This window comes from Canis lupus, chromosome 37 (assembly GCF_048164855.1).
Source record: "Canis lupus baileyi chromosome 37, mCanLup2.hap1, whole genome shotgun sequence".
NCBI lineage: Eukaryota > Metazoa > Chordata > Mammalia > Carnivora > Canidae > Canis > Canis lupus.
In genome coordinates this window covers 21271870-21296589 of record NC_132874.1, presented here as the reverse complement: position 1 = coordinate 21296589, position 24720 = coordinate 21271870, and the positions used below count along the sequence as shown (strand labels likewise).

The 24720-nt window shown below is 43.7% G+C and overlaps 1 protein-coding gene across 6 annotated transcripts in view; it reads right to left on the bottom strand.

Moving 5' to 3' along the window:
* LYRM4 (LYR motif containing 4) overlaps positions 1-24720 on the bottom strand; it is a 158431-nt gene that overhangs the window by 14372 nt on the left and 119339 nt on the right. For 2 of the 6 annotated variants that reach the window (XR_012025531.1, XR_012025534.1), the window contains one exon: positions 13135-13270. The exons of the other annotated variants lie outside the window; for them this stretch is intronic. The gene's annotated coding sequence lies outside the window, so the exon portion shown is untranslated. The remainder of the gene's footprint in view (positions 1-13134; positions 13271-24720) is intronic. 6 annotated transcript variants of the gene reach the window in all.

The window sequence follows — 24720 nt, the reverse complement described above, 5'->3', positions numbered from 1 at the left end:
TAAATATACAGTCCCAAGAAGCTGCGAAAAGCAGTACAGGGAGGTCCTGTGTACTCTTCACCCTATTTCTCTGAGAAGGGAGCTTTTGCTTAACTACAGCACAATACTAAAACCCAGGAAACTGACATTTATTTATTTTTTTATTTTTTAAAGATTTTATTTATTTATTCATGATAGACACAAAGAGAGAGAGAGAGAGACAGAGACACAGGCAGAGGGAGAAGCAGGCTACATGCAGGGAGCCCGATGTGGGACTGGATCCCAGGTCCCCAGGATCACACCCCGGGCCGAAGGTGGCGCTAAATCGCTGAGCCACCCGGGCTGCCCAGAAACTGACATTTACACCTTTCATTTAAGTTTTTTTGGTGTAAGACTGATCAACCCTTGATGAGGAGAAATCTGGGTGTGCAACAAGAAATGGGGACACCATTAGGGACACCTGGGTGGCTTAGTCAGCTAAGTGTGTGCCTTTAGCTCAGGTCATGGTCTCCAGGTCGCGGATGGAGCCTGGCATCAGGCCCCCTGCTCAGCAGGGAATCTGCTTCTCCCTCTCCCTCTGCCCCTCTCCTTACTCGTGCTTATGCTCATCTCAATCTCTCTCTTGCATGAATAAAAAAAAAAATCTTAAAAAAAAAATGATATCTTAAGGTTGTTGATTCTCTACAAAATAAACACTACTCCTGCTGGAATAAAAAAATTAAGTGGAAATTTAAATTTAGATTTCCTGCCATCTGCACAGAAATACTTTACAGAACTTGTCAACGTGAAGAGAACCAGTGGTTACAGAGATATTTTGGGCGAGGGTGCCTACTGCAAACTCCCGGCTCCTAGCCAGAGGGTGGGGGCGGCCCAGCGCACAATCACTGGCAAAATCCAGTGCACCTGTGGCTGCCTTGTAAGCGCGAGTCCTTCCTCAGCTCCCCAATCACAGGGGGCTGAGTGATGCTGTCAGGCTTGGTGGTAGCTGAGCCCTTCCTCGGGGAAAGTCAAAGTTACAGGCTGTCTGGCTGACTGACAGCAGATAAAAAGGAGCCACCTTTATCTTTCCCTTTTCAGGGAGAGAATCATACCTGAAGATTTCAGAGGCCACCTTTCACAAACTGTCACAAAGAAGTGTGTATGGAGATCATGCTCCCCTTTCCCTCCCCACAACTGTTTTGTGACTTGGTCTTATGGGCCCTCTGACTATTTTCTGTTTTCCTCTCTGTCCACACTTGATGCTCTTACACAGCTTTGGATGTGAACGACTAGGTCGGGTTTGACCGAGTTCACTCATCTTGCTTTTTTACTCACATGTCTGAGGGAGGCCCCATCTCTCCTGTGTGACAAGGGTTAGATGTTCCCCCACAGATGGCACCTGAGATTCTCAGTCTGTGCCGCACCGAAACCTGCACTCCTTGGAAAGCTTGGCTTTGCCTCCCCAGAGCCTCTGACGTCACATATGCACTTGCTCAAAGAAGACTCATTCTCTCCAGAGGACTTCTCTCGGGCACTGGTGGAGAATATGCCCACAGGGGCACCGTCTCTAAGGGCTTAGAGGCAGCAAGCAGCATCAACTGTCTCCACCCCAGCGACGCTCCCAGAACCTCGAGGGTCATGGTGTATGTATGGCGTGTGTCTCAAGACTGTGTCTCTTCCATTCCTTCCTGGGGACTGGGGACACAGGAGATAGTGGCATTGGTCTTATGGGCTCTCCGAAGGATTGATTACCTTATGTATTAATTGCTGCTGTAACTAATTACTGCAAACTAGGTGGCTTAAAACAACGCACATTCTGGAGGCCAGAGGTCAGTTAGTTTCATGGGGCTAAAGTCAAGGTGTCAGTAGGACTGGGCCCTTCTGGAGGGTCTAAGGGAGAATCTGTCTTCTTGTCCTTTCCAGCTTCTGGCGGCCTCTTCCTCTGTCTTCAAACCACATCACTCCAATCTCTGCTCTGTTGTTACATCTCCCTCTCTTCTGTAGTCAAGTCTCCCTCTGCCTTCCTCTTATGAGAGACATTAGTGATTATAATTAGGGCCCATATGATAAATCCAGGATGGTCTCCTCATTTTAAATCCCCTCATCTTAAATTGAGAAGGCTATCCTGGATTTTTCATATGGGCCCTAATTGTAATCCTTGTCACACTAACTTGATTACATCTGCAAAGTGCCTTTTGCCATAAAAGGAAATATCGACAGGTTCCAAGGATTAGGATGTGGACATCTTTTGGGGGCCATTATTAAGCCTCCCACTCTTTACCTTCATGGCTTTGTTGAAGACACAATTTTTAAACTTCAATGTATCTTAACATAGAAAACATGAAATATAGCTCTACGCCCATCTTTACATTACCAGCCTCACTGAAGGAAGGGGAGGGAGAAGTGAGAACACAAGGCAACCCCCAAAAGGCCAAGTCAAAGAGACGGAGACAGCAAGGTGGAGGTGTGGGGTGGGGCATGGAGGGGGCAGGAGGTTGTGTTCTAAAAGGTCTTTATTTCTAGGTCAACTAAGTTCTTGAAATAGGCTTTTCTTATAGATTATGTTTTACATATTGATTAGGTCCCCTGTTCTCACTACACAACTAACTGAATCTGAAATCTCTCTAGTAAGATAGCAAGTGGTAGCAGAGAGTGCGGTTCTGGGAACTTGGGGAGCTGAATATACTAGCTTCCCCCCTAGTCTCCAACTCAGTCTGACTCTGAGACAGGCATACAGCCACTGAGGCAGGTGGGGCAGCTGCTGTGAGGTCTCGGGCACAGGCCTGGGGTGCTGCAGGAGTTCATGGGAGCATTCTTCCTGGAGACCACATATGATCTGGAGACCAGTGCTGGGGATTTGGGGATGAGGTCTGTGGGCCTGGGGTTCTGGCCAACATCTGCCTCTTGTAAGAAAGCTTTCCAGTCCAGGAGGAACTGGAGGCCAAGACTGGTGCTCCCTGTTCCTGAGGCTGGGATTGTCCAAGGGGACCTGGGAACAGGAAGCAGGTAGCTGCCATTGTTGCTATGCCACCAGGCTCCGAGGGAGTAGAGAACCCTTCCCTTCAATCCTTGTGGAGCTGCAGCCATCAAGGGCAATCCAACAGCCAGACCTGAACCTCAGGGAGACGATTAAAAAAAAAAAAAAGTACAGGAAGAGCACTTAGATTCAGGAAGAAACAACTATTAAGGAAGGTACAGATTTATGAAACTTATATATGTAGGGAAATGGATGTCTTGATGGGAAAGACAGGTATTCTTTTTCAAATAATAGTAACAAATGTATGCTTCCAATTACAGGGATCAGGCTACAGAAGGCAGGGACAAGTAGAATTCCCCCCCAAAAAAAGTGGGGGAAAAAGGAACACAGAGCTACTTCACAGACAACAGAAACGAAGATGGGAGGAAGAGAAAACAAACCACAATAAACGGAATGAGGTGTTAGAACATCAACCCTTGCAGCCATGATACCGATGTGAACGACCTAACGGGTAGATAACAAAATACCTACAAGAGTGATAAAGACTGAAAACCCAGGAGTGAATTAGGATACACTAGGCATATTTTGGGGAAAAATACTAGTTTATATTAACAGTACACAAGGCAGACTTGAATCTGAAATTGCTAAATGAATAACGAGCAACATTTATTAACAAGATGTAGTCTTGAACTCCGCACAGCATGTCAGATGGTCGCTAAGTATACAAACCCTGAACTATCAGAAATGAAAGGAGAAACTGGTAAAATAATGATCAAAATCGAATACAATTATAGTGGAGGACTTGGATATTCTTCTTTCAAAATCAGAGAAAGCCAGTATATTGAAAGAAGTACTGACATACAGGATTTGAATCATACAGTGAGCAAACTAAATACACATACTTGCGCCTCAAAGAATATATATATATTTTAAATGTCCATAAAATATTTATAAACAATAGCATTTAGAAACATTGATCAAGGACTCGGCCAAAGAAAAATCTTAAAAAAGTTTTATTTCTCAGCTTAAATTACTTTTCATTAGATTTTCAAATTAGCTGCCACAGAGTCACCCATAGCTTTCTCTTATAGCATATCCTTAATATGTCATTATTAAAAATGAGATTGTAAAAGAATATCAAGTGACCTGGAAATTATATTTGAAAGGGAAAAAAGAAGCAGGTATGAATCATAATTGAAAGGCAATCATTATATGCCTTGGCCTCATAACTTTATCCCTAACTTATATCTTTATTTTCAAGTAGTCACGGATCCTCGATGGATACATTAGGATTTACCAGCACATCCTAAATTGTATGTAACCTGGTTTAATCCCAAGCAAGCTTCCGGAGATTGTACCCAACTCTGGCGGCTTTCAGGCCACTCCCACAGGAGAGAGAGAAGGCTTTTCTGCATCTTGTCCCTTAACCTCTCTGGCCTCAGGGATTAAGTCGGAGGATCACTTGCTTTACCTACTTAGCAACACATATTTAGGGAAGTTACTGGGCATGTGCCAGGCTTAGATGGATTATTTTCTTCATTTTTTCTTTTCTTTTCTTTCTTTTCTTTTCTTTTTTCTTTTCCCTTTCTTTCTTTCTTTCTTTCTTTCTTTCTTTCTTTCTTTCTTTCTTTCTTTCTTTCTTTCTTTCTTTTTCTTTCTTTCTTTCTTTTCTCTCCTTCCTTTTCCTTTCCTTTTTCCTTCCTTCCTTCCTTCCTTCCTTCCTTCCTTCCTTCCTTCCTTCCTCCCTCCCTCCCTCCCTCCCTCCCTCCCTCCCTCCCTCCCTCCCTCCCTTCCTTTTCTTTTTTAACAAATACCCTATACAATACTTATACCCACATGCATCTTATGGACGAGTTTGCAGTTCTTATTAGCCACTCCACATTTTCACAACTGGTAAATGAATTTTATAGAGCTGCCATATTCCATTCCAGGTCCTCTGACTTCAAAATTTATGGTTTTTTTTTTTTTTTAATATTCACAACCAAGCTTTATACTTTATTAGAGCTGAACAAGCATATCAAGGGTCAGGGCATGGAAAGGAAGAAGCAGGGTCTGCTTCTGGGTTGGAGATGAATCTAGAAATGTTGCTGGTGAGGGGAATTGGGTTCAGAACCAAATCTAAATGACCTTGGACAGCACACGTCCTTGGAATAAGTGTCTTCTATTCTTTCTAATTAATATTTTAAATGGAAACCCCATGTTATTCAAAGAGAAGAGTCCTTCTGACCAGAGGACAATTTAATGTCTCGTTCTCCTCCAGGGATGCCTCTCAGCCTCACTTTCAGGAATGGGAGTTTAGGATGTTCATGGAGTGATGCAGAGCAAAGGATGTTACAAGCCATCCATCTCTTGGATCTCTTAAAGGATTTAACTTTGTGAAGCTGCATGGGGAGCAACAAGCTGCTTGCCCAGTGTTTTGGGTTTATTCAGATTTTGCCAGAAAAGGAAGCTGGCTGAAGCAGAGGAGAACTAGGACTCCCGGTCTACATTTAGCCTATTTGTAACTCTGCCAAAGCCACAGAGCTGGCAACAGCCGTGGCCTGATACGGGCTCATGGGAGGCTAAGGAAATGGCAGTTTCCTTCCTGAGGTCGGGAAGCAAGCTCTGCTGAGATTCGACAGGGCCGATGACCTCCTGAGCCGTCCCTGGTTGAGAAAGATGACAAGAGAAAGTTCACTGCCCTCCCCGAGCACCAGTGGGGGTTATTTGGCCTCTTGCCTGTAGGTCTTCTCAAGGAGTAGCCAGGAGAGCACCCGCTTTGGCAGGGTGTGTGCTGGGAGGCTGTGGGGCCCCTTGCACGGTGCCCCCACCCCATGGGCCACACTGGCTGCCTTCCAAAGCTCAGGGGCAGTTAGAAAAGAATGGAGGGCCTTTTTCTCTCCTATTAAAAAAACAAGGTTGAGTCACTATTTTGTACACCCGAAACTAATGGAACACTGTATGCCAACTAACACAAGTTTTAAAAAACCCCACTCAGGTCAATGCAAGATGATCTTTTCCTTCTCCAGTTTTCCAAAATTTATTTTCTAAAAAAAGAGACAACATTTTGCGTGACTTGAAGCAGCGATTTCTGACAGCATCTGCTGACTCTAAGCAGAAAAGACATAGCTATTCCCAAGAACAAGTGAACAGACTGGCACAAACTTAAATATATCACACCTCCACTACCACCTACGAAGAAGGCTTGAAATCCAGCCTCCACCAAGAATTCCAAGTCTTGGCAGTACACTGGCATCCCTTGGAGAGCATTAGAATATTCTGATGTTTGGGTCACACTTAAGAGATTATGGTTTACTTAGCCTCGGTGTGGCTTTCACATCAGGAGTTTTAAAACTTGTGGTCAAACACATAACATAAAACTTACTATTTAAGCCACTTTAAAGTGTATGTTAACGACATTGACGCTGTGGTATACCCATGACTGCTATCGAGCCCCATACGCGTTAAGTAGTCACTCACCTTTCCCCTCCCCTCAGCCCCTGGCCACCACTAACCTACTTGATGTCTCTGGATTTCCCCAGTCTGGACAGTTCATATACCTGGAACCATAAGATATATGGCCTCTGTGTCAGACTTCTTCCACTTAACATGTTTTCAAGGCTTATCTGGATTGAAGCATGTAACAGTATTTTATTAATTTTCCATTAATGGAATGGGCTCTATTGTATGGGTATACCATATTTTGTTTATCCATGCCTCAGCTGAAGGACAGTTGGGTTGTTTCCACCTTCTGGCTATTGTGAAGAATACTGCTACATTTGCGTAAAAGTTTTTCTTTGAACACCTGTTTCAATAATTTTGCTGGGTCACATGATAGCTTTATGCTTTTATTTAGGAACTGCCAAACTATTTCCACACATGTCAGGGTTTTTTTTTTTTAAAAGCTCTCTAGGTGAGTCTAACGTCTAGCCAAAGTTAAGAACCTAACGGTTAAGATTCAACTACCATTTTTTATACAAGTAAGTGACAAAACAGATGAAATCAGCAAAATCCAGACATAAGAACTTAACTTTGTCAGCAAATGAATTATAAGGAAAAACAAGAGTGAGGAAAAAAAAAAAAAAAAAGGATTCAGGCAAGACTTCTACCTTTAAGGAAATCCAGAAGCTGATTTGGATCTTAATTGAAACATGCAAAGTTTAAAAGATTATGAGACAGTTCAAAATTTAGATGCTGTATATTTTATGATACTTAGGAATTATTATTAATTTGTTAGGAATGATAATGGCATTATAGTTTATGTTAAAAAAAACTTCTCAGATTTGTACCAAAATAGTTTTGTATGAAATACAAACTTTTCTCTAGATAATATGGGAGGGCATGGGTTCACATACAGATAAAATACCATTGGCCATGAGTATAAAATGATTAAAGGTGATCAGTACATGGAGATCATTATGCTATTCTATATACTTTTGTATTTATCCATGTTTTTCCATAGTAAAATTTAAAAAACAAGTTCATATAGCCATTATGGAATAACAGTGTGCAGCTTCCTCAAAATACTAAAAATAGAACTACCACATGATCCAGCAATCCTGCTTTTGGGTCAATAGCCAAGGAAATAAAATCAGTGTCCCAAAGAGGTATCTGTCCTCCTAGGTTCATTGACGTATTGTTCTAAGCCACGAAATGGAAACAACCCACGTGTCCCAAACAGGTGAAGGGATAAAGAAAATGTCTATATAAATGAATACACACACACACACACACACACACACACACACACACAGTGGAGTATTATTCAGCCATAAAAAGAAGGAAATCCTACCATTTGCAAAAATATAGATGAACTTGGAAGACCTAATATTAAATGAAACAAGCTGGACAAAGACAAATACTGGCAATGATCCTACTAATAAAAGTCACATTCATAGTAACAGAGAGAATGGTAGTTACCAAAGGCTGGGGGGGGAGGGTGGAGGAAATGGGGGAGGGAGGTTTGATCAAAGGGTACAAACTTTGAGTTCTAAGTAAGTTTACATCCTGGATACCTAATGTACAGTATGGTGACCACGGTTATTAATAATAAAACTCGCTAAAGAGAGTAGATCCCAAGTGTTCTCACCACATGCACATGGAAGGGTAGCTATGTACAATGCTGGACATTTTAATGAGTTTGGGGTAATCATGTCCCAATTTATATGTCTATCAAAATATCATGTTATACACTTTAATACACACATTTTTTATTTGTCCAGCAAACCTTATTAAAGCTGGGGGAGAGTAGAGTGGTTAAGAAACAAAATCCCAGCCATTGCAAACTAATATACAGGAAAGAACGTAATCAAGCGTACCTCATCCCTACTTATTCTTCTTTCCAGCTAACTACATGGCTTGGGACTGTGACTGGAGTGTGGATTCCCTCCAGGTGTGCCTTTTTTTTTTTTTAAGATTTTTTTTTTTAATCCATTCATGAGAGACACAGAGAGAGAGGAGGGGGGCGGGGAGAGACACAGGCAGAGGGAGAAGCAGGCTCCCTGCAGGGAGCCCGACATGGGACTCGATCCCAGGGCTCCAGGATCACGCCCTGGGCCGAAGGCGTTGCTAAACCGCTGAGCCTCTGGGCTGCCCAAGTGTGCCTTTTATTAGCTCCTTTGGTGGGGTTCACTCTGGATGTCTCAGGCCTTGTCTCCTTCACAAATAAGGACTTTTAAATATTCCAGTTGAACCCACTCAAAAAAAGCTTTCCTGCTCTAAAATTTGAAATACACCCAATACTGTTTTTTATTGTGGTAAATACATATAACATAAATTTGCTGCTCTATTTTGAAGTGTATGCTTTAGTGGCATTAAGCACATTCACAATGCTGTAAAAACATGGCCATCATTCATCTTAACTTTTTCACCTTCCCAAACTGAAACTCTGTACCCATTAAACTGTAACTTTTCATTCCTCCCTTACCCTGGCAACCATGCTACTTTCGTAAGGACCTCCCTCCTGTAAGTGGAATCACACAATGTTTGTCCTTTTTGGCCTGGGTTACATCACTGGGCATACTGTCTTCAAAGTTCATCCCTTTGTAGCACGTGTCAGAAGCTCCTTCCTTCTTAAGGTTGAAAATACTCCACTGTATGCACAGACCATTTTGTTTATCCATGTATCTGCTGACGGATACTTGGGTTGCTTCCACTTCTTGATGATTACAAATAATGCTGAGAATACTGGTATACAAACATCTGTCTGAGTCCCTGGTTTCAATTCTTTTGGGCATATACTCAGAAGTAGAATTGCTAGGTCATTTGGTAATTCTTTTTCTTTTTTAAACAATTTTATTTATTTATTCATGAGAGACACAGAAAGAGAGGCAGAGACACAGGCAGAGGGAGATGCAGAACTCGATCCCAGGACCCCTGGGATCACGACCGGAGTCAGAGGCAGACAGATGCTCAACCACTGAGCCACCCAGGTACCCCTCATTTGGTAATTCTATTTAATATTTTTAAAACTAAGTCAATATTTGGGGCACCTGAGTGGCAGTTGTACACTCATCATTATAATCAATTTTCATGATCCACAAAAGAAGCTGTACCTATGAGTTGTCATCTCCCCAACCTCCCAAACCTTCCCAGCTCCTGGCAACTACTTCTCTATTTTCTGTCTCTATGGATTTGCCTATTCCAGCTATTTCATAAAAATGAAATCACACAATATATATCCTTTTGTGCCTGGCATGCATCAGTACGTCATTACTTTTTATGGCTGCATATAGTCCATTGTATGGATATATTATATTCTATTTATCCATTCATCAGCTGATGAGCACGGGGTTGTTTCCATTTTTATGGCTGTTGTGAATAGTGAGAATACATTCTTGGGATTGCTGGATCGCAGTCCTTCTTCTTTATAAGGCCAATGTGGAACTGTTGCTTCCAGGATCTGTCAGGACAGCACGAGACCAGCAGAAACCAAACTCCTGGGGTTGGCTCCACTCAGTGGCTGACTTGAAAAGCTGTTCAAGTTTGTAGTTTGTAATATTGCTTGTTGGGTCTTTCTTCTTTGAATTCCTTCTTACATGAACTCTAGTGCACTTTACTGTTGGCTGGTGATAGTCCTCTATATGTCTACCTATGTTTAAAATCATCTTCCTTAGGGGCACCTGGGTGGCTCAGTCAGTTAAGCGTCTGACTTCAGCTCAGTTATGATCTTGGGGAGCCTTCTTCTCCCTTTTCTTCTGCCCTTCCCACTGCTCTTTCTCTCTTTCTCAAATAGACCAAAAAAAAAAAAAATCAACTTCCTTGGATGATGCAGATTTTAATATTCTGCATCTAATGTCCTGTTATTCTATCTGTATAATTAAAACTACTCAATTGTTTGTTGACCTACTCTCAGAAAAGACAGAATTTCTGCTCTCTTCTGGGGGATCTCCCTCCAGACTAGTCACAAACTGGTGTAAGAGTTGATGGGCTTTGCTTGCAAGTTGCCCATACATATATTTTTTAATGCAATTTTTTAAAAAATTGAAGTATAGCTGACACACAATGTTACATTAGTTTCAGGTATACAGTATGAAGATTTGACAGCTTCATACATTATGCCATGCTCAGCACAAGCGTAGCTACTAACTGTCCTCATACAATGCTTTTGCAATACCATTGACTACATTCCCTATGTGGTATCTTTCATCCCCGTGACTTACTCACTCCATAACTAGAAGCCTATACCTCCTACTCCCCGTCACCCATTTTCCAGAGGAGGTGGCTCTCCTCTGGTAATCACCAGGTTGTTCTCCGTATTTATGGTTCTATTTCTGTTCTTTTGTTTTGTCTATTTGTTTTTTTAAAATTCCATTTAAATTTTTAAATGATAAGTGTAATCATATGATTTTTCTTTCTCTATCTTATTCCATTTAAGCATGGTACCTTCTGGGTCCAACCATCTTGTCACAGATGGCAAGACCTCATTTTTTTAACAGATGAGTAATATTCCATTGTATATATAAAAATCTTTATCTATCATCGAATACTTAGATTGCTTCCAAATGTTGGCCATTGTAAATAATGCTGCAATAAATATATGGGTGCATACATCTTTTTGAATTAGCGTTTTCGTTTTATTTGGGTAAATACTCGGTGGAATTCCTCAATCATATGGTAGTTCTATTTTTAATATATTTGTGGAATCTCTATACTGTTTTCTACAGAGGCTATAATGATTTGCATTCCCACCAACACTGTATGAGGGGCCTTTTTCTCTGCATCCTCATTAATACCTGTTATTTCTTGGCTCTTTGATACTAGCCATTGCATCAGAATATATTTTTGAAGGAGGATACGGAACATTCCTCCCACAGTTTTGCAAATTCCAACTTCTATTCTGCTTCTCTTTCTACACCAACTTATATGAGAGGCTCTGAATTCACATTAGCTGCAGAAAACCAGTCACGTCTTCTGCATAAAATCTGACCTCTCTCAACTGTGTTACTTACACATCTGATGTGGTGCGGACTTAATTTTGCCTTTGGTCAAAATCTACTGGGTATGGTCGCGGTTGCACAAGTTACAAAGAGGAAAAGTGTTTGCTGTCTTCCAGGAGATGGACAAGGATTGTAAAAAAGATTAATAGAAGATAAGGGCTCTGAGAGGGTATCATGAAAGTAAATTCCATGAAGACAAAAGAAAAATGCCTGCTAAAATTTTTATATATAGAACAAATGATGTTCAATACTTTTCCTCAGTTAAAGAATTTTGAGTCAGTAGCCAGTGAGAATGAGTGTTCTTATGAGTGGTTTCCAGACTATGTCACAAAAAGGCTTACATATTTTGACATTTGTATATTACACACATCCCAAACTCAAAACCCAGGAAAACAACCCTAAGATTTAACCGAAAACAAACTCAGTGACAGATGTGAGTTTGGACTCAAGACTGGGGGTAAAAAAAGTGACAGAAAGGTAACAACTAGAGTTATGAGAAAAGAAAAGCTCTCTTGGAATTTTGAATAGAAGCAAGTGCTAGAGATCAGAAGAGCTAAAATGAGATGAATCCTTTAGACGCAGAAATATTGCTCTCCACAATCATCCTAGTACTCCAATAGTCTCTTGACGATCAAAGGACTTCAAAGTGGTTGCTATGGATAAAGCCTGGGAGAGTTTAATCCCAAAAGAAGAATATGAATATTCTTTGAATACCTACTAAGTTCAGGCACTTAATGGGAACTGAATGTCATTCCCTGTTATTAAATTCTTAGGAAACAGGTATTAATATCCCTGGGGTAGGGAGGAGAAGACAGAGGCCAGGGAAAGGGAAGGAGCCTGTTCTACATGACAAGAGCTGGTGAGCTGCAGAGCGGCTCCTTGGTCAGGCAGCCAGCCCCAAGCCCATGGAGAAACAGGGTCAAAGTTCAAACCACCTCATCACCATGACTCCATAAACACGGCAAAGGCATCATAACAAGAACCTTGATCGAGGATATACTTTGAAGTTAGGCAACAGAATATCAAGTTCAATTCATGACACAGGTCACACCCTCTATTTACAAAAAATACAAACTGGAGTAGGAGACTGAAGAGTGTTATGTAAAAGTCAATGTTTGGTTTTAAAACAGTAGTGGCTTGCTGGCTCTCGACACTTTTGACGTAACTGTGTTTTAGTATTACACAAGATATTTTTAAAAACATAAAATGTAACTAAAATTCAGGACAAAACTTAAAAAAATGGTGGGAGGAAGTAGAATTTATTAAGTAAATGATGAGCACATCCAAATGACGTAGGGCTTAGCATTCAAAACGGTCAATATATGGAAAGGTCAATATATGGGTTTAGACAAACCATGATGGGCTGTGACTATTTTACAAAGTAGAAGTTTTTCATACCGTGTTTTAAGGTATCTGCAATTTGTGGCTAGAGCACCTCCCTATGGAGTGTGGAGCTGGGCCTGGGAAAGTTACCTTGTGCTTCAATTTGATTTGATTTGTGAACAGTAAGGCCCAGCATTTCCTTGTATTCTTTAGGTAACACATGTTCTTAAAAATGGTTAGGGTGATAAACTTTATTATGTGTATCTTACTACAATTAAAAAAACACATACAAATTTAACCCCAAATATGGCCCCTTCCTTTTTCCTACACTGTAATGTAGCAGTACGCTTCTCCTCATGCCCCCTACCACCTCCTAAATAATTAACTTAGTAGATTAAAAAGCCTGTATTTAAAATACCTAGTTCTACATGTATTCAAATGTTGTTGGTCCCCACAAACATCATACCCGGAACCTCCATGTGTGATCATGATTATCTCTCGTTAAAATTAGGGTGGATTTCCGGTTTTTTGATGTAGAGTTTTCATGTCTAAAAAATCTGTACTTTTATGAAAACGAATTGAACATTTGTCTTATCTGTGGAATTAAAAAGAAGATGGCAATGTCACCTAGGGTGCACACATTTACATATTTTTGATTAACAGGATGATGTCACACAGAGTAAAGTATACTGCCTTAGGTGACAAGATTTTAGCCTACACAGCCTCTAACCCTGCCCTTTATGATGGTTAATATTATGTCCGTTGGAATTGAGCCAAGGGATGCCCATGTTCAACACTGTTCCTGGGTGTGTCTGTGACGGTGTTTCCAAATGCGATTAGCATTTGAGTTGGTGGACTCAGTAATTAGAATGCCCTCCCAGTAATTAGGTTTGTGCCCCCCAGAAGAATTCACTGCCTTTCACCATCTCCTGTTCTCAGGCCTTCAGACTTGGACTGAATTACAGTGCCAACTTTCTAGGGTCTCTTGCTTACAGATTGAGGGACTTCTCAGTCCCTCGAATTATTTCAGCCAGTTCCTCACAGTAAATCTTTTATTTATTTATTTTTATTTATTTTTTTTTTACAGTAAATCTTTTAAATCCAGTTGGTTTGTTCCTCTATTGAACCTTGACTAATACACCTGCTGACCTTGGGCACATCACTTGGCCTCTCTGTGCTTAAGTTTTCTCAGTTGTAAAATGGAGAGTTTGATGATTTCCAAGTCCTATCACAAAGCCACTTTGTGATTCTATGGTTCCACACAAAGGAGAACATCTCAAATGGCTTGAATGGGAAACTTACAAACACAGGAATCCTATAGACTCAAGTATTCATGTAGCTAAGCAGAATTAGCGTGGATAAAGGAATCTTGTGTCAAAAGAAATACTAAAATCATGTGAATCAGCTGAAAAAGTTTAACTGATAATTTAATAGGCCTTTTGTTTTACAGAGCAGCAAACTTTTTTGTTGTTTTTTTAGTGTGAGCGGGATGGAAGTGAGGGGATGTCAGAGAGACAGGATCTTAAGCAGGCTCCACACCCAGCAGGGAGCCCCACACGGGGCTCTATCAATCCCATAACCCTGAGATCATGACCTGAGCAGAAATCAAGAGTCAGATGCTTAACCCACTGAGCCACCCAGGCACCCCTGGAGCAGGAAACTAAAACCCAAAGAGGCCAAGCAATTTGTTTCAAGGTTTCAAGGCTCATGATCAATCAGAGCCAGCAGAAATTTTAGAGATCATTTACTTTGGGATTCTCAAGGTGGGGAGGGGAATTGGGGTTTTTGGTGCGCAGGGGGGTGGGGGTGGGGTGCTTTCCCAAACTTTTATCATCACCCTCTTATTCAGAATTACTGCTGTAGCAAGCCCACTACCATTGAAGCATGTGTATCTGGCTACTAAGAAAAGGGAATGGTCACTGACTCAGAGCTCGGTGTATTTGTTTTCTGGGAGAGGAAACTGAGATCCAGAGAGACTAAGACCAGGTCAAACTGCATGTTGGAGAGAGAATCAGAACCGGTGCCAACCCACTGATCCACCCATTTGTCCGTGGTATACCTGTCCAATGTTCTCTGAGGGCCCACAACACGTCACACTCTGTTGCTGTGCAATGTAAGGAGGGAATTACAATGAAGGGCACAGGCATGCCTGATGTATTTTCCACATGTGTGACTTCACGCTCCTTTACTGAGAGAAGCTTAATTTCCTCCTGCTTGAATCTGGGCAAGTTCTCTGAGCACCCTGACCAACACACCTGTGACAGTGGCAGTGACACGGCATGGCTTCCGAGGCTAACTCGTAAAGGCAATCTGTTTTCTGCCTGGCTCTCTTCTTTGGGGCTCTTGTCCTTGGAATCCAGCCACCATGTTGTGAGGAAGCCCCGTGTACCCGGTGGGGCCGTGTGTGCATGTTCTGGTGACCGCTTCTACCAGGCCCCCAGTTGACAGCCGGTGCCAACCACCAGACGGGTAAGTGAGTGGGGGGGATTCCGGGCCCCTGCTTGTGAGGCTCCTGCCCGAGGTCTAGTCACTGCAGGACATTCTCCACAAGACGTGTGCAGTCTGAATATCTGACTCATGGAAGCTGGGAGTGGTGATAAACATTGTTTTAAGCTACTCAGTTTTGTAATTTATTATGCAGCAATAGATAAGCAATATGTCCAATTCTGGAGTTTACAGCCTTTGTCAGACTTTTCGATGTTCGTCTCTACCATTCTATCATTCCATATTGCTTTCCATAGCTTATGGTGAAAGTGAAAAGCCATCCGCTTTTTAATTTCTCCCTAAACTTGAAATATGATTCTCTCCCCGTCCCTTTAACTTAGCCTTTGTCTTGGGAGATAATGTGTCCTGACAACATCTTCTTTGGGGGCCATACTCATGCCCAGAACCGAAGGGCCCAGGACGCTTTAGGAACTCTGCCTCTTAGTTTCAGGTTATAGAATGCCTTGGCCTACGAAGACCACGGTCATCTCCAGGTATGGCTCCTCAGCCTACTAGTCTGTCACAGATGTCTCATACAACATCTGCATCATGGATGTGTCACAGTGCCCCGTGGCTCAGAAGGGACTTCTGTGCCCTTGCGCTACCCTGAGTCGCCATGTGGCTACATTCTGGATATTCTCTATCCAGCGTTTCACGAAACTTCCAGGAGCCGAGATGCCAGTGTATTGTTTCTGAGCTGGTAAGACATTAATGATGCCACTTCACGTTCAGAAGGGCTCATGGCTGTAACCCAGCTGTATAATGCTCATACGTCACTTGAAGATGCTCAGGTGACCCCTGTTAGTGCTCCATGACCCATGGCTACATTGGAGATCTTCAGTTTGGCCTAGAGTCTGATGCCCGGTTGGCTCACCACTGTCATTCAGGATATGATGACCATTTTGAACGGATGTCAAAAAGCTACACAACAATTATTTAGCCATGTCTAAGTAATTAGCACAGGCAACCAAATTTACCTCCTGGCTCTGGTGTCTCATGGCAACATCTGGGGTAAGGTTTCTATACTGCGAATCCTGTGAGCTCATGCTGATTTATGGGCAAGTTTTACTGCTGATACCAAGAATTCCTATTCATTTGCTGTAACGTATTGGTGACGTGACATACAGACACTGAGAGGTAGACAGCTGTGATAATGGGACCCAATCTCAATCTAAAGATACATGGGGTACTGAGTCCTCGCCCTCGAGATGCAGGCTGGCCAGGGGCATCTCCGCCCCATCCTGTTTCCTCTGTCCTCCCAGGGTGTTAAAGATTGCTACGGCTCTGCTTTGCAATCCTCAAAACCATACGGGATTTCAGTTTGGGTTGGGGGTGGGGGAGGCAAACTTTACCCTGGAAAAATCCGAGAGCCGAAGGACTATGAAGAGGCTGCAGAGGAAAACTGGGAGTCAGATTTCACGGCACAATAGCATATTCGGACAGCAGGTGGCAATAGAGGACTTCGTGAGCAATTCTGGCCGCTGCGCTCCGAAATGCTGGAAGGTAGCTTTTAACGGCTATTGTATAAGTGATTTATGTATTTGGATTCCGCTCAATGTTATATATGCATTACTGAATAAAACATTCACAGTGTATTTCCCACTAGCAGCTGAGCTCCAGTTCCAAGCTTCTGAGCCCTAATTCCCAAGGCTCGAAGGAGCCCCTGACATCAAGTTGCTTTCCTTCCAGAATAGCCGCTTCGTAATCCCGAAAAAGAAATGCTTAGGGAGAGCCGAGAGAGATCTGAGGTGACCACGTCATCAGAATGGCTTACCAAGGATGTGTTAGGAAAAGCAAATGTCTGTCAGATGGTTTCTTCAGGGCAAAGCTGTCCAGGGCTTCCCTGAGCTCCCACTGCTGTTCCTGGATTTCCTCACCCCTGTTCTGCTTTGCTCAGCACCACTGGTTTGACAGGCTCGGACAAGAGGGGGACTAGCCTCAGCATGGACACGGAAGGCTTATTTGTCAGAAAGATGTCAAGTACATTAAAAAAAAAGTGAAATATCTCATATAGGGTATTAAGTTAAGGGGTTTTACTTCTTGTCTTTTCCAGAGAGTTCCAGTTGACCACAGCCACGGGAGCTGGGAAATGTCTTCAGCATCCCAAACAACCCTGAGCTAGAACCGTCTGGAAACGGCAGGCGTGGGGTGCTTGCTCCGAAGGTTCCTGGGCCATTCCTGGCCACACCTCTGTAATGCCTTCCCATGTGGTTTCTCAGCTGGGGCTGTGCCACCTGACTTCTGAGGCCTCTGAGGCCTCTGAGGCCTGATGCGCTGTGACGTTTTGATGTGCCATTATAAGCAGGTACAAGCCACGGGACTGCTAGCATAAACCCAAGGTGTCGTTCGCTTGATGGCGTGGCCCCTTGAGAAGGAAATACTCCCTGGGAATGTGTCTGAGAGGCAGAAAGGCAGCCTCTGTCACCGGGCTTAGAGCTGGGACATGGTTCTAGAGAAAACACAGTGGGATGGGCCAATGCCCGTGGTACATGCCAACCGACCCCTTTAAGTACACACGACCCCCACGTTGGCATTCCGGCTTCAGTCACTAATACATCATATTAGCTGAAGTTGGAAGCAAGCTTCTGCTCCTTTTCATATTTGCCTCCTTTTTTTGTCTCTATTTGAACAAAGGAAAGGAAATGCAGTTATGATAAGTGGAGATAATATTATTCTCATTTTGCAGGAGAGGAAAATGAGGTTTATAAAGATTAAGAAATGTGCTCAATTTCACGTGACTAATGTGGTGGGGAGCCGGAACTGAAACCCGGAGCGTGTCTGACAATAAAGTCGACGCTTCTCATCACGATGGTGGTGAGGGCTATGGTGGGGGGGGGGGGGGGGTGATATTTCTTTGCAAAAGGGAAGGCCCTCCTGCCCACAAAGTAAAAAAAGCTTCATCTAAAGGAAAGGCAATATGATTCTAGTCATCATGAGGGGAAAAAAAAAATCACAGGAGACCTACTGCCAAGGAGGAGAAAGAACATTATATTTCTTCATTGCTCATGCATATTGATATGCAGCAGCATAAAACATCAGTAAGGCCACCAATAGGTCTCTAATAAATACTCAGTACATGTGCCCTCATTTATACCCGTGGCTCCAATGTGCTGAGAGCACTGCCTGTTAAATCTCTATTGCTAGGCCTGCCCTGTCTCCTGAGCCCCCAACCCAGCATATTCAATCTTCAAATCACCTCTAGTTCATCCATCCTTTTCCATTCCAGCTGTCATCCCCTCTCAGCTCCTAAATTCTCTCTTGCTTAGATTAGTTAGTTCTACTTGGACACTCTGCCTCCATTCTCAACACTCTACAATTAATTTTCTTCATTATGGCAATCCCTCTAGCACATCAATTTGATACTAGCCCTTCACTGCTTAAGGTGTTCTAGAATGCTCTCACGGCCTATGGTGCTGGTCACACCACCTTCGTACCTGCCTGCCTCATTAGGCCGGGAGCTGCCCCGACACAGGGTGTATCTCGTTCCCTCGGGTGATGCTAGCCTGTAAGCTCAGCGGCTGTTTTGTGGCATCTTCCCCTCGTTGGCCCGAATAAACAAAACGTCTGTGAAGTAAACGAATTGTGCAGAGAGCCGAGGGGTCCCTGATTAACAACTTGTCCTTAAAGAGCTTAGACCTGACTGGGAAGGAAGAGCAGGGCTGTGCATTCATGTTTCCTCTCATGTCATCTTTGGAGGTAGACACTGTTATTATTAGTGGAAAGAGTGTGATGCACGCGTGAGACCCGGTAATTTCTCTCAGGCCCAGTCAGTCCTATTAGGGAATACCTGGAGTGCTGGTCAAATGCAGGTGCCCAGGCCCCACGTGTTAAAACCCACTGTGTCTGAGCCCATTGGCTGCCTATCTACAGCTGTCCCTTCTGTGCCTCATTCCCTCCCAACAAAGCCCCAGGTTGTTCAGCCCCCTGTGAGCTTTAGGGGAGGCTGGCCTCTCTCTAGCCTCATTGGTGTCCATCTGGACTGACCGAAGCCCATCACTGTGGCCTCCGTCTATCTGCTAGTGAACCGTTGGAGGACAACCATGTAACACAACTTTGGTTAGTGTGACTAGAAGGGAGGATGGCTGAGGCCTCGTGGAAAAGGTGTCCTTGCTCTTAGGCGCCAGGGACTTTCTACTTTCCACTGTTGGACGTTGTCAAGCTGGAGCCAGGTTTATGGGCCACTGAATCAACCAATCCAGGATTTGTTGTGAGAAATAGTCCCAACACGTTCTCCTGTCTGGGATTTGTAGAGAGAGCGAGAGACCACCAAAGAGTCATTTTGGATTTTTGTGGGAAATGCAACAGCAAGAGGATAGCACAAATGATGGAATAATCCCATAAACCATTTACTTCTTCTAGAGCATGAGATGAACTTACAGCCTATGAGCAGGTATTACTGTGTATGCTTGAGGTTTATATTTTTAATGATGTTTCTAATTGGGTGACAGGTAAGCTTTGCTGTGATCTTTGTGTTTGAGCCAAACATACGAAGTCAGAGTCTAGCTGATGTCCTAACATTTTAACCTGGATCTGGGGTAATTAAAGATAATGAGAGTGCTTGGTTAGGCTACCAATAAACAGTCCTGAGCTTCCACCTAAAATGCCAGTGAACAGAAAGCGCCCAGTGTCCCTTTCCCTGAGAAATGGGGTTCATCGTGAGGTTATGGTTTAAATAGTGGGTTATCAGTGTCCCGAAAATATACTGTCTCAGGTTAAGTTAAAAAAAAAAGTCCTTGGATCTGCCTAACCAAATTTTATATATGCTCATAGGACTACTTACGTTTGTTAGGTTAATATATATAACTGTAAAGATATTTTAGAAATAGATCTCTCCCCACTTTTAAAAAGATTTTTATCTATTTATTTGAGAGAAAGTGAGTGACAGGGAGACAGAGAGGGAGACAGAATCTGAAGCAGACTCTGCACTGAGTACAGAGCCTGACACAGGACTCGATCCCACAGCCCTGAGATCATGACCTGAGCTGATAACCAAGAGTACGACGCTTAACCCACGAGCCACCCAGGCGCTCCTAAACAGATCCCTTTTACTCTTTGTTTGAAGGAAGACAGGAAAGAGAGATACAAAATTTCATAGTCACAAAGCATTCAATGCAGAGAAATTTGGCTTCTTCACTCTCCCCCCACTGCCTGAACTCCTTGTGCGAGCAAGTAAGGTCAGCACAGTGAACCGGGGGGCGATGGCAAAGCACGTGCTGTTTCAGCTCTACTTTTTCTTGTGCTGCTGCTGAAGCAGGTTCTCCCATCGGCTCTGGAAGCTCTAGATCTCATCAGTGATCACGGGATGACTGCCTGCAGCGGAGGCAGTGGACGCTCCCTGGCTTGTGGACGCTGCGGCTTGTGGGGAAGCTGGGCCAAGGGGCTTTTCACGGACGTGGAGTCTAAATGCAACAATCCCTGTCTTCCTGCCCCCTCAGGGCACCTGCTCTTCTCCACCCTCCCGTCACGCACCTCTTCCAGATCAAGGGTCACTCGCTCCGAGAAGGCATCCTTGACAGGTGTCCCTGGTCACCCTCTCAGGGCTGTCGCCCTCCTTACCAGAACTTAATTTGGCTTGTGATAGGTTCACCCGTGTGCTTATTTGTTTGCTGTCTGTCCTCCGGGGAGCAGGGACTGGACCCGCTGTTAGCCCACCGTGCCTTGGCCTGTATTGAGCAGGTGTTTATTGAAAACATGAAACCACGAAGAAGAGAAGGCCTCGACAAGCCCCAGGCTCTCGGACACCAGCAGTGAAACGGTGCTGGGCTATGGGCCGAGAGAGTTGGACTCCGAACTTGAGTCTTGATCTGTGTGACCATTTGAATTGTGGCCCTGAATAAGCCACCGTGCCTTCTGAATGTTCTCAAGTACAAAACATGGGTGCAAAAGTGGGAAAACTGGATTAGTCAGGATAAAGAGATTTTTTTTAATGAAAGAAAAATTTTCAGGTTGTTGATAGATAACTTTTGCTCAGTGAAGAGACAGAAACACACACACACACACACACACACACACACATACACACACACACACACACAGACAACACTACAGCAACCAAGAAGGCAATTCTTCTAAAACCATGCCAACAACAATTATTGAAAATGACAGCCTCTTATTTGGAATCATTTCCATTTATATTAAAGATACATAATGAAATAACTGCTAATTAAACCTATCATATATTTATAGGGGAATCTTCATGGGAAGATTTTTGTCATTTTTTTAAAAAGATTTATTTATTTATTTACTTATTTATTTACTTATTTATTTGAGAGAGAGAGAGAGAATGCACACGCACAAGCAGGGAGGAGAGTAGAAGGAGGAGAAACAGGCTCTCCGTTGAGCAGGGAACACGACGTGAGGCTCCATCCCAGGACCCTGAGATCATGCCCTGAGCCCAAGGCAGACACTTAACTCACTAAGCCACCCAGGTGCTCTTTCTTTGTCATTTCTAAGGTACTTCCAAATGTACAATTATAAGTTTCGGATTTCTTTCAGAACTCAAGTTTCATTTCTGATTTATCTAGAATAGTTCTTTCACCAAAATTTCATTTTATGACACAATGCTTGTTTGATATTACAAAACTGTCCTTTAAGCTTGAGATTTTGTATTCGTTATTACATTTTTTTAGGATTGTAGGATGACACCACGTTTCAGATAAATGACTGGGTGAGTAAAATTTAGCCAATTTAAGCTTTGGATGTATAGTCCTGAATGATCATTATAATTCAGTGAAACTTCATTACAATGTATGATACTTTCAGGTTTTCAAAAACTATAAGTGAACTAGGTACTACTGTGGTGATGCTGAATAATACCATAGGTACGTATAAAATGAGGATAATGATAAGATGAGGATCTGACAGGAAAACGCCATAAGGGAAAGCCTGCTAAAGGAGAAGCGCTGCAACAGGAGGTCTTCCTCTGAGGGGTCGTCAACCCAAGACTCTTTTGTATTTTATGGTCTTTAGCTCATTAATTCTCCCAGGTCTCAAGGTGCCTGGGTGGCTCGGTCGGTTAAGTGTCTGCCTTCAGCTCAGGTCACGATCCCAGGGTCCTGAGATCGAGTCCCACTGGGCTCCTTGCTTAGTGGGGAGTCTGCTTCTCCCCCTTGCTCTACCCACCCCTTCACTCTCCACTTATGCTCTCTCTGGCTTTGCCTCTGCTCTCTCTGTCTCTCTCTCTCAAATAGAATAATCTTTAAAAAAATTCTCCTAGGTTTCGAGGACACAGGTATCAAGGATGGTTCATTATCTCGGACTCTGAAGTAGAGGCCAGGATGGTGGTGGATGGTTCAATCAAGATCATACAGCATGTCACAGAGCTGGGAGCCAAGCCTGCCTGGAAAGTCACAGCTCAAACTGCTGCTTGGTCCTTACTGCTCCTCCAGACAGTCTCCAAGTGTTCTTTGTGGGGGCAGGGTGGAAAAAAACCAGAAACTGCAAAGTGACCATCAGCAGCCGGATTTATTAAATATCTCAGGATAATAAGCTATATACTAAGGTTGGTGGGAAAAGTAGACTTAAAATCTTAGTATGCCTCAGAAAAAAATGTATATCTGAGTTTCTTATATCTGAAAATAAATTTAGCTGAGTGGTCAGAGAGCTTCAGAGAAGCCGCCTCTGCAGAGCCATGACCAGAATAACAAAACTATGAGAAAGTGGAAAACTTGGAGCCAATGTTCCCCTGAAATTTTTTTTAAAGATTTTATTTTTTTTTTATTTATTCATGAGACACACACAGAGAGAGAGAGAGAGAGAGAGAGAGAGAGAGAGGCAGAAACATAGGCAGAGGGAGAAGCAGGTTCCATGCAGGGAGCACGACGTGGGACTTGATCCTGGGACTCCAGGACCACGCCCTGAGCCAATGTCAGGTGCTAAACCGCTGAGCCACCCAGGGATCCCCTCCCCTGAAATTAAATATAAATATTTAGAAATGTAAGCATCAGATACACTGTTCCATTTACAATCAGACGTGTGCACGCATGCCCACACACACACAGCATGTAAGTCATTGCAGGATATGTCATCCTACTGGCGTGTCATTGTACTAAGTTTGTTACTCTGGCAGGAAAAGCATCATCACTTAAAAATCATGTAGGATGAATGTAACGAAGGGCAAAGTTACACATCAACCGTTGATGTAGAGAAGCAGCTGAGCACAGCAGCAGCAGCAGGCCTCTGGGCTCTCTGAGGTCCTGCTGACTTTCAGACATTCCCCCTTCTTCCAGGCTGCACGGATACGGGGTAGCGAGAGGCAGGAAGGTGCTGCTGCCCATCTGTTTCACTGAGTATGGAAAATCCTAGCGCCATCAGTTACGAGCTCAGTGTGCAAGCTTTGTGGGAGGCCGGTGGATATCAATGGTGGTGAACCAGCCCTGGTCAGTGCAGGGTCACTCCAGTCCCCACCCTGACTCTCCAAGCATCTAGCAGCAAACTGCTCAACAGCAATCGGCTGTGCTTCTGCCCTTCTTGCAATTCCTTCTTTTTCTGAGGAATCAGATTTTCCTCAGTCATAGCACGTCTTTTCCTTTTCTCTGTTTAACCAAGTCTGGGGACCTAAAGGCCACTGGACCTGGGCTCTAACCTCAGCTTTGCCATTTACTAGTTGGCTAATGTATTTACCCCTGTCTTAGCTCCTTGCTATGAAAAATGAGCCCCACCTCAAAGGGATGCGAAGACTGAAGTACGTACAATGCTGAGCACAGTGCCTGGTATACAGCAGGCAGTTAATAACTCCTAGCTATCAGCATGGCTATTCTTTCACTGTGGCTCTCTTCAGCCACCACAACAAGCACCCGGGGTACCAACTGTGCACGTGCTTTGTAAACAGGAGCGCGCCAGCCTGCACGGACTCTCAGCCTGCAGTTCCCCTGCAAAAGCGTGATGCCTGTGTGCTCTGGCTCTGGCTGCTTTCTTAGGTTCTGGAGCTACAGCTGAAGAAGTCGTGCGCATCTCGGGCTCACTGGAGTCAGGGTCCTCATCATGCCTCCCCAGTCCGCGCCTCTCGGGTGTGTTTCCCAATGACAGCATCTTCTTGAGAAGGCCACAGAATGCTCCAGTGCCTCCTCTCCCTTCCCCACTTCTGACCTTCAATCTCAGGCCGCCAGCTCGGCCCTGCATTCTTGCACGGCTCCCCAGCCAGGCCAGCGGGCTCCGATCTCATTCCCGTCCACTGAGTACTCACGGGGCATAGCTGGATGTGACCTCTCATCCGAAGCTGGAGTAGCCCCCAAATGCCTTTGCAGTAACTCTCGGATCTGTCTGCCAGCTGCCTTCCCCCTCCTGCTCTGCCGCCAGTCCTTCACAGATGTTGCTCACAGGGCAGAGGGCATGCGGGGCTTCCTACCTGCGCATGGCTTTCTCCCTCCCGTGTCCTTGCTGGAAATAGACTTCCAGCTCACCTGTGCCAATTCCACCACTTTTAAGTCCTTGAGCAAATGGCTCCTCTACCAGAAAGGGCTTATCCTGCCCCTAAAAGTATCCAACTATTGATCCTTCTAGCATTTTATCAGAAAGCAACATGATCTAATGAAAAAGCCTAAGCTCTGAAATCAGAAGGGC